Here is a 15872-nt window from a genome sequence, read left to right on the forward strand (position 1 = left end):
GTCAATTAAGTAGTAAGAGGATTAACCATACCTTTAGGCTGAACACTGAATATGGCCTGCCCTGTTTTATCAAAGGCCTTGGATTAACCCAATACCAAATTAGTCAAGGCTCATTATTTCAGTAGAGCTGGTTTCTGCTTTCCTCTTGTTTTTCATTCCTACTTGGAGCCTCTTTATTTTTGATATTAGGTTCCACAGAAACACAAAGTGATTTAAGAGAGAACACATAAATATGCCAAAAAGGGTTTTTCCCCTCACTCTTTTTGCTTTCTTTCCTTCTGTTTCCCCTCTCTGTAGTCTGTAAAGTTTATTTTCGAGTGTGAGAAGTCAACGTCTGCTGTCAGTGTTAAGGAGATGTCAGTTCATAACTCCGCGGGTCTGTTGATCACTATGGCTTTGATTATAGCTGTGCAAAATAACAGCTCCCCTCTCCGTGCAATCTGTGCAGGCCTTCCTCTCCACTGTGTGCCATTTAATGGGCTCCTTTTGTTTCCTTGATGCGTTTCTGTGATAATGGTTATCATCAGCAATGTATTACTCATATAACAATGTTATTTCTTCATGTTGGCTGGTTGGTAATTATACCTCAAAGATTTATTAATAAAAATGTCTGCTTTCTCTATCAGTGTTCAACCCATGCTTTCAATGTGGAAATATGGGACCTAGCACCTGGTGATAGATGATCACCATTTCGCAGCGTGGAGTGTATTAAAAAACAAGACTATGCTCCCTGAAATACAAGGTTTTAACTCAACAGGGGCCATATGTACGACGGAGCATTAGGGCCACATCAAGGGAAAAAAAATTGAGGAGGAAGACTTTTTATTTAATTAGCATTTCGAGAATAAAGTCGAAATGTCGAGAATTAAGTCGAAAAGGCGAGAATAAAGTCAACATGATGAGAATAAAGTCGAACTACCATTTCCAGAATAATGTTGAAATGTCGAGATTAAAGTTGAAATGACGAGAATAAATTCAACTCCTTCATCAGTGAATCACATTAGAGTGACTGTCCGCCATGCCAGCTGCCATGTAGGCAACATCATAGATATGGGTTACGTCCTTGGAGTGCCGCGCTCACCTGAGCCCCACTCCTTCAGGATCAAACAAACAATTTGATAAATTGTCTTATTAGGTCTTGTGATACAACATATGGGGAGGTGTAACCGTCGATACCCTTGCATCTGTCCATTACAAGCTATTTCAGTTTGCAGGAATACGGCCACCTCTTCCAAGTTTGTGTGGTTTCTCCTTCTGAATAGACGCAATTTTCGGTACAATCTCTTCAAAGTCCTAATACTTATCACCATACTGTGTTTATGCGCTAAAAGAAAGAATTTCCTTGTTATTAAAACCGATTCTGAAGTATAATTTCATGTGTTCATATAGGGCTTCACAATGCATTTTGTAGAAGACTATAGGTAAAGCTAGTCGTTTGGTTTATTCTCAAAAGTCCGACTTGATTCTTGAAATATCAAGGTTTTTTATTCTCAAAATGGTATTTTCAACTTCATTCTCGTCATGTTGACTTTATTCTCGACATTTCGACTTTATTCTCGAAATGCAAAATAAATCTTCCTCCTTAACTTTTTTCCCCTTGATGTGGCCCTAATGCTCCGTCGTACATCTCACATTATTAAGGCTGTGTTTTCATCAGTGTTTCAACATGCCCATGTTCACTTCCCCTAAGCACTTGCCCTCGGGGGGGATCCCCACCACCATCTTAAGTGTCCATTTGTCTGAAAAAGTGAAGTGAACTTGGTGAGATCGACCCTCGGAGGGCTGAGGGAGCGAGTGAACAACGATGGGCACTCCAGAGGTGAATATCACCCACAATGCATTGCAGTTATGCATTTGGTGCAAGAAAATACATCCATGGTTAGGTGGCAGTGATGTACAACCGCTAAAACTCCTGTTGCTGACCACCAAAGCAGAAGTAAATTCAGAATAAATTGTATTAATCCATTTCCATTTTTTTGTGTTTCCTGATCGTCACCTTGATATTTGACTGAAACATGAAGGCTAATAAAACTAATGACAGTTAGCATTTAATTTATACGTTTTCCTTACTAGATATTGTAGGTGTGATTAATTTATTTCCAACATTATCTGTAAGTGCAGAGAAGAAACTCTGTTTTTGCGAGATACAGCCTAAGCGTTAATATAATGAACCATGGTACAGATCACAAACTTTCTAAATCAGAAACTCATGCAGCTGATTACCAAGCCTCATTGAAATGAGTCTGCAGGCATTTATGATGTGTAAAAAGCAGAAATAATACTTTTTATAAATAACATTTTTATAGCGCCTTTCATAAAAGAAATAGGCCTACTGTGCAGTAAGGAAGGTGCAAAGCTTAAGCAGACATAGAATGAATATAAAAAATGGGGATAGAATGCCATAATTAATGCAACTAAGATGGGAAATAAAACAGCAGTAGCGCTAAGCCTACATCTGGCGGTCGATCAGTCTAGTTTGGGCTGAAAGTGAACGAGGGCAGGTACGTTCCATTTCAATCCCCCGCTCCTGGCCCCGCCCACTTTCCCTCTGCTCTCCAAGTGGCCTCCGTGCGACGTACGCTCTTATGTCATACCAAGGGCTGAGGGGAAGTGAAGGAGGGCATGTTGAAACACTAACGAAACGCAGCTTTAGTCATTTAAATGGATTCTAAATTTGAACTCTAAACTACATGTTGTGCATCAGTTCTGCTTTGGTGCTTGTTATTTGACCAGCCATGGTCTCTTATGGGACGTTGGCACAAGCCATTTGATTTCTTTCCAAACTCTGAGCTTCTGCCGTCTTTAAAATGTGCTATTTCTTCATGTACAACTACAAGGTTACTCACACTATTTGGACTCAGATTCATGCTATCAGACGCAGTCTCTGCTGGATGTAAATTAAGTCTTGGACTCAATGTATAAGTGAGATGAAGGAACAGGAGGCCTTTGGTGTCTGTTCTCAACTCGGCAGATGGACTCCCCCACCCACATCCCCCTTTCTTAGTCCTTGCTCTAAGACAATATGGACAGCTAACATGGGCAGTTGCATTCATTATAAGAAAAAGGCCAAAAAAATGACTAACTCAAGATTACTAAAATGATACACAAATACTTAAAGTCTGTTTCAGGACTGTACTGTTCAAAAGTTATGTCACAAACTGTTTGTTACAGCAGCACCAGTTTGGAGGTCAGCCAAAATCTTTTGTTATCATCAATTAGACTTTTTCATATCTGCCTAGTTTTGTTGAAGGTTTCCCAGTTTATAAGCTTCAGATAATGTTAGCGCAGGAGAAGAAGACTAAAAAAAGACTAATGGCCCTATCTTGTACCTGGCGCAGCGGATTTGGACACGCCCTAAACACACCTGTGTCAGGCGCTTCACACCGTGCGCTTAGATCGTTAAAATAGGGCCCTAAGGCTACGTTCAAACTGCATGCAAATGTGATTGGTTTTTCAAATCCAATCTTTAAGACAGACTGTCCGCACTGCACTGTTATTTGCAAGTAATCAGATCCGATTTGTGTGACCAGACATCATCAACCTGCCAACTAATCGGCATGGGTTGCTGTGGTAACAACATTAGGCGTCAGTAACTACTCTCATGAACGGGTTTGTAGGATATTGTACGAAAACCTATGCACAACAATTCGTAGGATATCTTACGAAATTACACCGACCGGTCAAGTGACAGTTACGTTTAGCCACAAAAAGGTGACTGTGATACGAGTACTGGCCGGATGCCCCTTATTTTCATTTTCCGTTACCTTCTGCTTCAGTCTTTGTGTTGCCGTTCTAACCTGCGGTGGATTTCTGAGGACTATGGTTAACTGCTCCTCAGATCTCTGCAGGGTAAATCCAGACAGCTAGCTAGACTATCTGTCCAATCTGAGTTTTCTGTTGAACGACTAAAACAAGTTTTGAACGTGCACGTTCCACTAAAACAAGTTCCTTCCCGAGGCTATTTTGCATCTGCACCGTGGCTCCGTCTGGCGCTTAGCGCCGCCCAAGACGGTTTTGATTGGTTTAAAGAAATGCCAATAAACCAGAGCATGTTTTTCTCCCATCCTGGAGTGCTGTGTGGACTAGCCAGACCCTCCTTCGCACCGCTGTGGAGGAAGGTCTGGCAATGTGAGACTACCGTCAGGTGACGCTCGTGACAGTTAAGTTTAGGCACCAAAATGACTAGTTAAGGTGTGTGTGTGTGTGTGTGTTTGTATGCAGAGAGGGATAAGGACCATTGTTGGTCTGCGGATCAGAGGAAAGTACTTGGTAAACGATTGGATTGCTGAGATGAAACCGCTGATTCCACTTCCATGCTCCTCTGAGACAGCCTGAGACAGCTGAGTGCTCGTGAAATGTGAGAGGGAGACAGAGAGCCATGTCATTCGACTGACGGGCAGCACTTCATACTGGACCACCAAGAAACTCTCCCTCAATGGCAACGATTAAGATGTGACATGAGATTAAACATATTGTGAGCAAACGCCTTCACACCATCAATATGATACTGCTTCTACTTAGACAAATAATGCAGCATAGTAGGAAAATATGATTGAATCAACAGTGAGATATTGTCAGGCAGAAGATTTGAATCTACATAAATGCCTGGCATTGAAACCAAACCATGTCAAATTTAACCACCACTTACTCACTTATCTAAAAATAAAAAAGATGGAATGGATTTTTCTTCTTTTTTTTTAGATTTATTGAAACAATGTTACACTGATTAACTAGAAACGATTTTTCATGACATTTTCTGTACACATATTACATAGAACATATGTTACATATAGGTTATGAACATATTGTTCTTAACATGGAGAGAGAAAAATAGCCTGAGACTTTCCCCATGATAGACCGAGATCAACTAGGCTTTAACAAGAGAGAGAGAGAGAGAGAGAGAGAGAGAGAGAGAGAGAGAGAGAGAGAGAGAGAGAGAGAGAGAGATTGGAGTGACCGAAAGTAACATCTGTCCATTATGTAATGTACTCAGATTGCAGTTGTTGTTTTAGATTGACATTTAATGTACAATGCGTGCTTGTGGACAAAATATATTTAAAAAGTACCAACAACCATGGCCTCAATAATGACCATAGAGCCAGTTTTAACCCATTAACTAACTACTTCCCAAAATATCTCCTGAGTGCAGCCAGGTGGAAAATAGGTGACTTGAGTATGGGGCCAAGTCACGGCCATTATGTGATATGTAATTGGCAAAGGAATTTTAAGCAGCACCCAATAATATTTTGTATCTAAAATGAAGTCCGCTTACCATCATAAGTCAGGAGCAAGTTGTGTCGTTGGCTCCCGTCAGTCTCAAGAAGGCGTCAGCACACAGTAACATGACTCCTGAAAAGGAACCCACAGAAAGTTTACCTTTAACAGAAAGACTCAAATGTTTTGATGAATTCTGTTTTTCCTAAAAAGGGACTTGAAGTCAAGATAAATCTTGTATGGGTAACCCCCAGTTTCCACCGGCTGCGTAATGTGTGTAACAGTCAACGTGTGTATTTCCACTGACTGCGGAACGGCTGCGTTCCGACTCCGGCACAGATCCGGCGATCCGCAGCCCTCCGGAGCAGATACGCAGAGCTTCTATTTTTGCTGGACGCCCGGAGAGCGCCGCAGCAGTTCAGCACACAGCAGGGACAGGAAGTCAAGCACAGAAACTAAATAAGCATCAGGTTAATTTTCAAAATAAACTACACGCGGATCATATTTCCCTGCACTACACCTTGAAAACACAGCACAGAGCTGTTTCCCCTCTACTCCTCTGGATGGAAACTAACTGTTGTTAGTTTTGAGGTTCCATTCTACTTGAATTCGCGAGATCTCCGGGGTCCGTGCCGCAACAAATCTGGACCTGGTGGGTGTTGACGGACGGCGGAGCACGGAGCCGATAAGCAGCGGAGCCGGCCCGCAGACGTTCTGCATTCAGTGGAAATCCGGAGTAAGGACTGGGTAGGTTGGTGTTAAAATTCAGTGGATTAAAGCTAGTGCGTAGTTTCTGTCTCCCCCATGAGAAATTCAAAGTAATGACAACAACTGTCGGTGCGTCCACATGATACAAGCCTTCTGTGTTCGCACACGCCCCCACGCAGTTGCTTGTAGCCAAGGAGGACATGGAGGATTAAACATTTTTTTTGACATTGACTCTTCAGAAAAAGGTAATTATATTCCCTTGAGTTTCTGCTCGGGAAAGTCACCAGATGACATAATCTTCTGAACACAGCCATACTGAGAAACACAGAGAGACTTGTGTGGAGCCGATAGTCTTACTTAGCTTTGGAGCAACTCACTTGGCAACAGCTTGAATCTAACGGACGGTCGACAATATCAAAAAGTTACGCACTAAAGCTTTAAAAAAATGTCGTCCGACAACGCCACCTAGGTTCTCTTGTAGTGAGGCCTAGGACCTCTTTAAAATTAAAATAGACAAAGCATTAAAAGCCAGGTTCTTTTGATCGGTTTTGACTCCCATTCCTTTTAAACTTGACTGGTTTTTAGGATCCTGGGCAGAGGAGGCCAGCCAAGACGCACAAACCCCTTGTTTTAGCCTTGTCGTTTTGACTTTATTGCTGCATTTTTTTAATAGATATAGATTTGTTTTAGCCGTGATTCGAAATTCTCTTTCTGAATAAAAATGACATTTGATGTCTATTCCCACAAACATTTGTCACCAAGCACAATAATATCCCCCTGACCTGTCCACGAGCACTGTTATTGTCCATAAGCACCATCACTGTCCCAAAGTATGTCCTTGCTACTGTCAAAGCACTGCCCCAATCAATTGACTCAAACAATTTCAATAACCACCACACTGGCAGTAGACTACATGTCAGACTGTTAGATTGCTCATATAGCGTACGCCTTCTGCACTGCCTATCTCACCTATTTGGCAGCGGAGACAATGTTGCTCTAGGCTACGTAGGCTACTCAATATAGTCACAGAAACGTGTACAATGTGCAATGTGTTCTACATTAATTTCCCTCCAAAATTGACGTATTTGTTTACAAACACAAGAAACGTTCACAACCCAAATCCTAACTTTATAGTTTTATTTTGTGGAGAAGGCAATGACATTTTCATTGACGCAAGGTCCCAAATAGGCTTAGTTATTTATGTCATTATTTATTTATCCATGAATTCATACACAAAATGTACTCATCTTCGACTCAAAGACGTTCATGCCTAATATCTGTGAAACTGTTTTATTTTTGTCGTGATCTAATATTGTTATTTATACAATTAACAAACAATACACTGGGACATAACAACGTGTCCCAGGACACAATGCTATTCTTCCTTTCACCACTAGATGTCCGCATAGAGTTCTGAAGCTTCGAGTAGTGAACCAGTCCCTCCAGAAAAACGTGATTATGCGATCGCATAATTCAACGCATAATCAGCCAAAGTCCGCATATTCATGCGGGGGCCGCATTTTTTCAAATATTCCGCACTTTAGCCGCATAAATTGCCGATTTCCGCGCAAAATATGCGGTGCTTGCATGATTTCATAATCCCCGCATTTTCGTTGCAAAAAAAGTCACATATATATCTTAGCAGAAAGTTAAAAAAATTTTGCGTTTACTTCACACGAGAGCAGCCATTTTCCCCTGTTGCCATGGAAACGTTATGAAGTGACGTTAGGAAGTGACGTTATGAAGTGACGTTATGAAGTGACGTTATGAAGTGACGTTATGAAGTGACGTTATGAAGTGACGTTATGAAGTGACGTGAACATCATCGAAAAGCATGTGTTGGAGGTTGAATTTGACATGTACTTTGAGTCTCTTAAGTTGGTATCAGAAAGCTTTCTTAATATCTGATCAAATTTCTTTCTTCAGTGCTCCTGCTCTCTATATTATTAATGATTTTTGAAAGTCTGTCTCTTTTGTATCTTTAATTTCTCTCTGTTTAGACAATTACTTTTATTTTTACTTTAATATTATATTATTTGTATATATTTTTGTATCTTATTTGTTTACTTATTGCAATGACTGAATATATGTAAACTATTTTTGGAAATTAACTTTAAAAAAAAGCAGGGTGTTGGGGGAATCACTTTTTCTTCTCTTTTTCATCAAACCGCAGTTTTTGCAAGTTCCCGCAATTTTTGCAAGTTCCCGCAAGTTCATCGCATAAAATTGCATAAATATTCCGCATAATCCATCGCATTTTTTAAGAAAACGTGCCGCATAATCAAGGATTTTTGCGTTTTTCTGGAAGAACTGGTGAACCTTTTTTCGATACAATTGGACTGAAAGCTTCACCGGTTCAGAAAGCTTCAGGTCGCCATCACTAGTTTGTGTTGTGGCCTTTGTGTTTCTGTCGAACCGTCTCGGCCACCGTAGGCTTCATCTCGCCATCACTAACGCCCTGGGAGGTAGGCTCACACTCACCTACACTGCAGACGGCATCTCTTCGCTCCCCAGTCCTATCGTCCCCTCCACGCCACCGCCTCTGTTTGCCGTCCTCTCTTATTCCTCTGTTCAGTCACGTTCTTTCCTTCTTCTCTCTGATTGCCACCTAAATTGTCTTTTCACTCCGCCACAGGTGGCTCCCATTAGCCTTAATTAGGCACAGGGGTGAGACAAGGTCAAGTTAGCGTCTACACAAATCAAACGCTCCAAAATAAAAGCATGCAAATCAGACTCACAAAAAGGACAGGCTCTGAAAGGTCTCCCATGGAAATTCTACATGAAGGTTAATCAAGAGTTTTTATGTTTCATATTCATATTGCCTACATGACAATACGTTTCGCATTTGGAATGTGTGCTGATTAAGCAAGCCTTATTCACCTGTTGCCAAAGTCCTGAAAGTGACCATGAGTCGCTCCACCTGAAGAGATGCAGTCCCTGTAATTGGTGGTTTAACATTTTCCAACAGCCTGCTCTGGTACGACTCTAGAGAAGATTACAAAACCAGCAACCACCACGAAAAGCTCCCTTATGTTGTCTTCTTAAAGGTCCCACATTATGCTCTTTTTATGTTTCTTATTTTTGTATTTTGGGTTTCAACTAGTACATGTTTACATGCTTTAATGTTAAAAAAAAAACCTGAATATACCTGTATTCACCATCTGTCTAAAACACTGCGTTTTAGTGCCTTTCTCTTTAACCCCCCCCCCAAAAAAAAAAAACCAGTCTACTCTGATTCGTCAACATTTCCTGGTCTAACATATCTGCACTCTGGTAGTCTCTGAGCCGTCATTGCAGCCGGGGAATGACTGTAATGGCACTGTAGCGGCACTTTCTACGTATGTATAATATAGTTATGACATCACAACCGTACAGATGTCCTGACGACTCATTTAAAGGCCCAGTTTCTACACATGTGCATTTCTCTGTGGATTGAGCGTTTTAATACACACACTTCAAAGTATTTAGATACTGCAGCACCTCGACCTGCTTAATAATAAATAAAAAAGACATGAACATCTCACTTTTTACAATATGGGACCTTTGATAACCACTGCTTGCTCCAGATTTTCTTCCGATATTTCTTGCGTGTTTGAAGATGTCTTGCCACTTTTAAACACAATAGTACAAGGAGTTAGTGTCTCTAAATTACAGTGGATGTTCTCCTCACTCTCCATTTAAAGGGGATTTGTGACGTCAACTCTTTGACCTGTTTTGTATGGATTTGTTTGATCAGCGTACCATTGGCAGTTATTTTCAGTTTGTTTTAAATACATTCTAAGACAACTGCCAACATAAGAATATTCCCCGTTGCTGGATGTTTGATTGGTGTGCCATGGGGCTTTAAACAGAGAAATATATTATAGAACAAGAAGAGACACTCATTTCTCCATCAACAATGCAATGTGAGTGTAAGATACGGTATGTTTTGTGTGAGGGGCGAAGCTGTCATGATACGCATGGCACAATGTTCACAGACTAGTCGACTACCTTGCTTGCACCCACGCATACACCCACCTTTGATTAAAGGCAACAAGCTCACACCCGCTGGTACTGTAGCTACTGAAAGTCTTTCTGGGAAACAGGAAATTACAGAAGGTACAACGTGAAGTAGCATTATGAGGTACGTTTAGGGGAAATGTGTGCAGCAGAAGAGAAACGAATTAACCCCTATATGAGGTAGATGTATGATATCTGATCACATCAGCATCACACTGGGCTCTATATGCAAAAATCTGCTAATGCAGCAGCTTTTACAATTTTCGTATCCACCTTTATTAACAAACCGATGAGGTCTATTTGAAATGATGCCTTCATATAAATCCAGAGATTTTCTGTGAATATCGTCCCAATTACTCCCCTGTCAGGACTGGACTGCTGTGAAAGGGAAGCATTATATAAACGCAGGAACTCTGACACTAAAGAAATGATCTATGGAGCAGCGTGTTGCTTGTGTTGTTGGTGGTGGGCGGCAGCTGTATTTACCACCGGAGCCTGTTGTTTCCTGACTTAATGAGCATCAGGGCCACTTCAGAGCTGATGGCACCGTTCAACTCAGAGCAAGAGTGGGATTTCACCAACTGGTTATAATAATAATGATAACAATAACAATAATAATAAACCATTAGAACAGTTTGCACGGCTCTCTGCGCTCCCTCTGCTTTTCTTATGTCACTGTGAAATGTAAATGTGCTCTGCATGTGGACATTTTATCATTTGAATCTGGAATACTAATACAGAAGCTGCGATTGTGACATGTTGTGAGTTGATATGGGGATGTCAATTCAATTATTATTATTATTATGTTTCTAAACTACTGTATTATTATTGCTGTATTTTCAATTATTATTTACATTATTGGTTCTGTCTTGTGTGTTATCTGTATCCTAATGTGGCATTCCTCCAGAAAAAGGGAAAGGCTACAGACATTGACTAACCAATATATATATATTATGTATATATTATGTATATATGTAAGGGTTAATGCCCAACGACGGGTCCATTGTCAGGAATTAATGGACAACGGAGGAGGCCAGAACCGCCTGATGCGCAGCAAATTGATTTTCATTTTCCTTTAATGTAGCGCATTCATTTAGAACGGTAAACAGTCAGTTCCACCAGAACTCCTTAGTAAGTGTCCTATATCACTCTTTTATGGACCCCTCTGCAGCCAATCATAAATTGAGTATTCACCCAAACCATGGTATAAAAAAATATAATGTTCAGAACCAACTAGGGATGGCCCGAATCCAGGATTTGGGTTCGGATTCGGCCGAATATTGGGCTTTTTGAAGGGGTTCGGTTTCTGCCGAACCGAACCCTACGTTTGCACTGCGCGCGCTACGCTGGTCGACGTAATGACGGCGCCGTTGATTAGGGGAAGGTGTTTACGTAGGTGGACCGTTCAATGCTGTAGGCTGCAACCCCAGCCAAAAGAAGGCGGCCCAAGCCGAGCCACATGCCCAACCCGTAATGCCGACCTGTCCCGCGGCGGCAAGGACCCCAAACAACACACAACATCGCCGCTGTTAAAAACATTTGCGTATGAGACATCCGAAAGAATACAAGCCGCGCATGAAGGAAAGCAGCCTCGCAGCATCGCCCAGGTACGGCAGAGGAAGGACAGTCACAGCTAAAAACTGGTGTTAACCAGACAGGGCCTCTCCTGGGCTGTCAGCCGTTCTGCTGCTCGTTAGCTAACGTTAGCTTTCTAATTTCACCCACCCAACATGCCTTCATCATACACTGGTTAGCAAAAATTTGCCAAACAAAATTTTCACTCATCTGGCGATAGCGATGTGCTTTCCTACGTGTGAATTCAACATTAAGTTGTTACATTTAACTATTTTAGAGGCTGTGGACGTTGTTTACCTCATTAATGTGTTTAGTGTGTTAATGGACTGAGGATGGGAGGAGGATTCGGTATTCGTGTTCGGATTCGGCAGAATCTTAACCAGTGGATTCGGTATTCGGCCGAATCCCAAAAATCTGGATTCGGTGCATCCCTAGAACCAACATGATTCATAGGGGGAGCTCAGAACTTAAAGTGTCCATATGTAACTTTCAGTTTGTGTTGATTCTAGTGGCCGCTTTGGACAAAAGTGTATTTACCACACCTGCTGTCGTAAAGGTCTTTCCACTGTAGATTACTGAGTTAGCGTTACCGAGAGGTCATATAGTCGTGATGAATCAGAAAATCATTCATTTACACATTCATAGACTGTAGGCCAAGAAAGGATTTTCTTTTATTACCACCGTTGTAAAAGAAACTGCTGCCAGGACAACTCCAACTACAAGTTAGGTTATGACTCTTTCTATTCAGAATTTTCATCATCTTTGAAAAAAAACTTCCCTCTAGCCGACAAAAGCGATTGATAAACATGTGGCGTCACCGCAATGTAAAGTCTATACAATTCAAACCAGGGCACTACCAGCTGAAGATGAAGAGGCTTTACAATGTTTGCCAAATCTGTTTTTGGCCCTTTGTCTGCTCCTTTATATAATCCCCATGCTTCTTCCTGATCCAAAAGAAACACTGCCATAATTCAGGCTTTTCTTTTTAATGTCTTCATGAATTGCACTGAATGTGTCTGCCTTTACGTGCGGCGACGTTAAGAAAATCAATTTTAGAACGTCATTATAAAATGTTAAATACGCTGAAATGCTAAAATGCCTTCAGAAAGGCTAAATAAAGCACACAGCTGTTTTGTCAAAGACGCTTTTGTAAGCTGCTGACATGTGCTTCATTCCGTTCAATTTGCAATTCCAAAGTGACTGAATTTTCCAGTTCCGTGGTAAAAATACACTGTGTATTCCCCTTCTGTATAATGCACCTCAGTTAGTGCTGTCTCTTGATTCCAGTGTACTGCTGCTGATCAGCTTCTGAATCCCATTTACAAGTTCTTGTCTCCCCCTGCAGGGCGTCAGCAAAGCTCACCTCTTATTTTGAGTTTCCTCTTGCAACACTAGCTGTCACTGTAACACAGGGTTTGAACATACAGTCGTCTTGTACATAGAGCGACAAAAAAATAAATAATAAAAATAATAAAAATTTTAAAAAAAGATTAAGAAACTGGTTGCATATTCTTTTTTTTATGTGAAAGGAACACAGCAGATTAACGATAACATCATTCATCCTAAAGATTGACATTTGGATGCAAATTCTCTCCATCTGTGCTCCATAAATTCAACAACATACTTTGGCATTCAGAGGGGAATTTACACACCTTGAAGCCCAGGAAACTGACTCATGTCTCTGAGAAAAGGATGTGGAGTTTTTATTTTTTTTTTCAATTTTCAATGTCCTCTTTATTCCACACAAACAGCCCTTAAATACTGTTGCTCTGCAGGTCACCCTGTCCCTTCTTCATGTTGTATTCCTGTCCTAACACCACATCGAGACACACGAGTGGAGGAATTAAAGGTCGCTATAATGAGTAATACAGGACATGATTTTTTTCAAATCTGAACTAATGTGCAGGATTTAATTTGAAAATTTAAAAAAAAAAAATGTTACATTGTTAATGTTGTGGCCTGGCTAAGCGTGATGCCCTTTGTGTCGGGATGAGCTCAGACCTTTTTTTTTTTTTTTTTCTTCTCGCGAAAGCGAGTTGAATGAAATGCCAAGCTCATCATGTAGTTCATTCTTGTTCGATTTCAAACTCCAACCAGGGCTAAAGGGCGAGCGTGAGTCATGGTGGCGAGTGGGCTGTGTGACACGGCTCGCACACTGAGGCCCACGTGCTGCTTCTTTTTTTCTTTTTTTTTTCGCCCGTGGTGATGTCATCACCAGAGACTTCCTGAACACAAGGTTCATTCACAGAGCCCTCCTCCCTGACACGGGGACCAAGCACCAAACAAGCTGTCTCCATAGCAACTGCAGCCTCCAGGCATTGCGAGTCCCCTTGTCCTTGTTATTTGTTATTTAAGGGAGGACCGATGGGGTTTGAAACTGTGTGTGTGTGTGTGTGTGTGTGTGTGTACGTTGCACGGACACGTGCGCCTGTGTAAATAGCACATCCTTCTAACTGGGTTAAACTTAAAAGTCTGACTATTTTTTTTCATGGTAAATTCTAAAAATGATAAACAAACATGTCGAGTCTGCTGTGAGTCTGTCTGCTCGGGACAGGAGGGGAGCATTTGATGAGTCACTGTTTACTGTTGGTCTAGTCATTTTCAATTTCCCTCTCGTAATAGGCAGCATAGAGAGTAAAGAGACACCTTTGAGCTGTCTTTTTGGGAGACAGGGGCAATTGTAACATCCCGAATTGCACCAATCAGAAACGAGACAGAACCACGGAACTCTGTGGTGATCCCTCTCGGCCTGCCAATGGGACAAACTGATGTCTCACACATGTCCAAGTGTTTCTGCCAAGACTTTAATTATACGGTTTTAAATAAACTGGAGTAAATTCGTCAAAGGATATTTGATTGTTTTAACGATGTCTGTAATATTCTGAGTTCATTGTGGTCCTTGGTGTTTTACATGAAGTTATGAAGCGGGTCGCTCAAATCCAGCAATCTCATTGGTTCATAACCAGTGATATACTAACCATACGCAACGGCTATGATTCGAATTGCATTGCACAATAAGTGTTACTCCGCGCACACACTGCCATGACACAGAGCTGGTTTAAAATCAGCAAATATCCCTTTAACTAACTAACCGATCGGGTCAACAGCAACTCCCGTTTTCTGCGTGGTAAAGTTGCTGTCTGGTGTCTTTGAAGAGAGCATAGATAACGGCTTCAGTTCCCCGTCGAAAAGGCCTGTCGACTTTACCACGCGGGAAAACGGGAATTGCTGTCCTACCGCTGTCTCGATCGGTTGGTTAGTTAGTGTTATTGTGTGCCGGCGCTTTGCGTCGAGCCGAACAACGCCCCTGAGCTATTGCTTATTGCCTGTGTTGTTACAATCGCCCTAGTCTCTATCGACAGCGTTCCACTTCTGGGATTGCTCAGGTGCCGCCAGAAATTTCGTCGGATCTCCCTCTTTTTAGGCCAAGATGTCCGTCACCTTCCGCTTTCTAATGTGTCGGCGTTCTAACCTGCGGTGGATTTGTGTGGACTCTGGTTAACTGCTCCTCAGATCTCTGCAGGGTAAATCCAGACAGCTAGCTAGACTATCTGTCCAATCGGAGTTTTCTCTCGCACGACTAAAACAACTTTTGAACGCGCACACGTTCCACCAAAACAACTTCCTTCCCGAGGCTATTTTGCAGCGGCGCCGCCATTGTGTCCGGGGGCTTACCGCCGCCAAAGACGATTGTGATCGATTTAAAGAAACAGCATTAAACCAGAGCCCGTTTTTTCTCCCGTCCCGGGATGCTGTGTGGACTAGCCAGACCCTCCTCCACAGCGCAGCGGAGGAAGGTCTGGCAACGTGAGACTATAGTTGCTGTTCTACCGCTGTCTCGATCGGTTAGTTTGCGTGTGTCATGGGTGCCTCCGCTTTGCGTCGGGCTGAACAACGCCCCTTAGCCAGTGTTACGTGTGTGGTTAACAATCGCCCCTGCAGGCGGGGGCTGATGTAACGTTTGACTTCTAGCGTTTAAATCAATAGCGTTGCTTGTAAAAACATTTGATAACTGTTGACCAAGTAGAACCAACGACCGTACCATATTGCTCGTTTGTTCCTACCCTCTCATACGACCCATAGGAGCGTTTTAGAAATAATCGCCCCCCCCCCAGTGGTGGCAGGAAATACGACCCACTGTGGCGTTTTATACGGAGTGTACAAACGACTTATAAAGTCGTTCTTCAGGGAATGACTTTCTCAGTAGAACACGGATAGAAGTTACCTAGATAAAATTAGAATCCAAATAGTTCAAGATGTTTTTGAGTAACGACATTAAACCCAAATTCTTTTATTATTATTATTATTATTATTATAAAAAACTGCCCCCGGTCTCCCCTTAGTGCACACACTACTATCTGACAACCTTAAATGTT

The 15872-nt window shown here is 41.8% G+C and overlaps 1 protein-coding gene across 1 annotated transcript in view; it reads right to left on the minus strand.

The window, feature by feature from the left end:
- Nucleotides 1-8422, minus strand: part of kcng1 (potassium voltage-gated channel, subfamily G, member 1) — a 48473-nt gene extending 40051 nt beyond the window's left edge. The window contains exons 1-2 of the mRNA XM_039800982.1: nucleotides 8404-8422; nucleotides 5273-5349 (exon numbers count right to left, since the gene is read on the minus strand). The gene's annotated coding sequence lies outside the window, so the exon portion shown is untranslated. The remainder of the gene's footprint in view (nucleotides 1-5272; nucleotides 5350-8403) is intronic.
- Nucleotides 8423-15872: the final 7450 nt, after the last annotated feature.

This window comes from Perca fluviatilis, chromosome 5, assembly GCF_010015445.1.
Source record: "Perca fluviatilis chromosome 5, GENO_Pfluv_1.0, whole genome shotgun sequence".
Taxonomy (NCBI): Eukaryota; Metazoa; Chordata; class Actinopteri; order Perciformes; family Percidae; genus Perca; species Perca fluviatilis.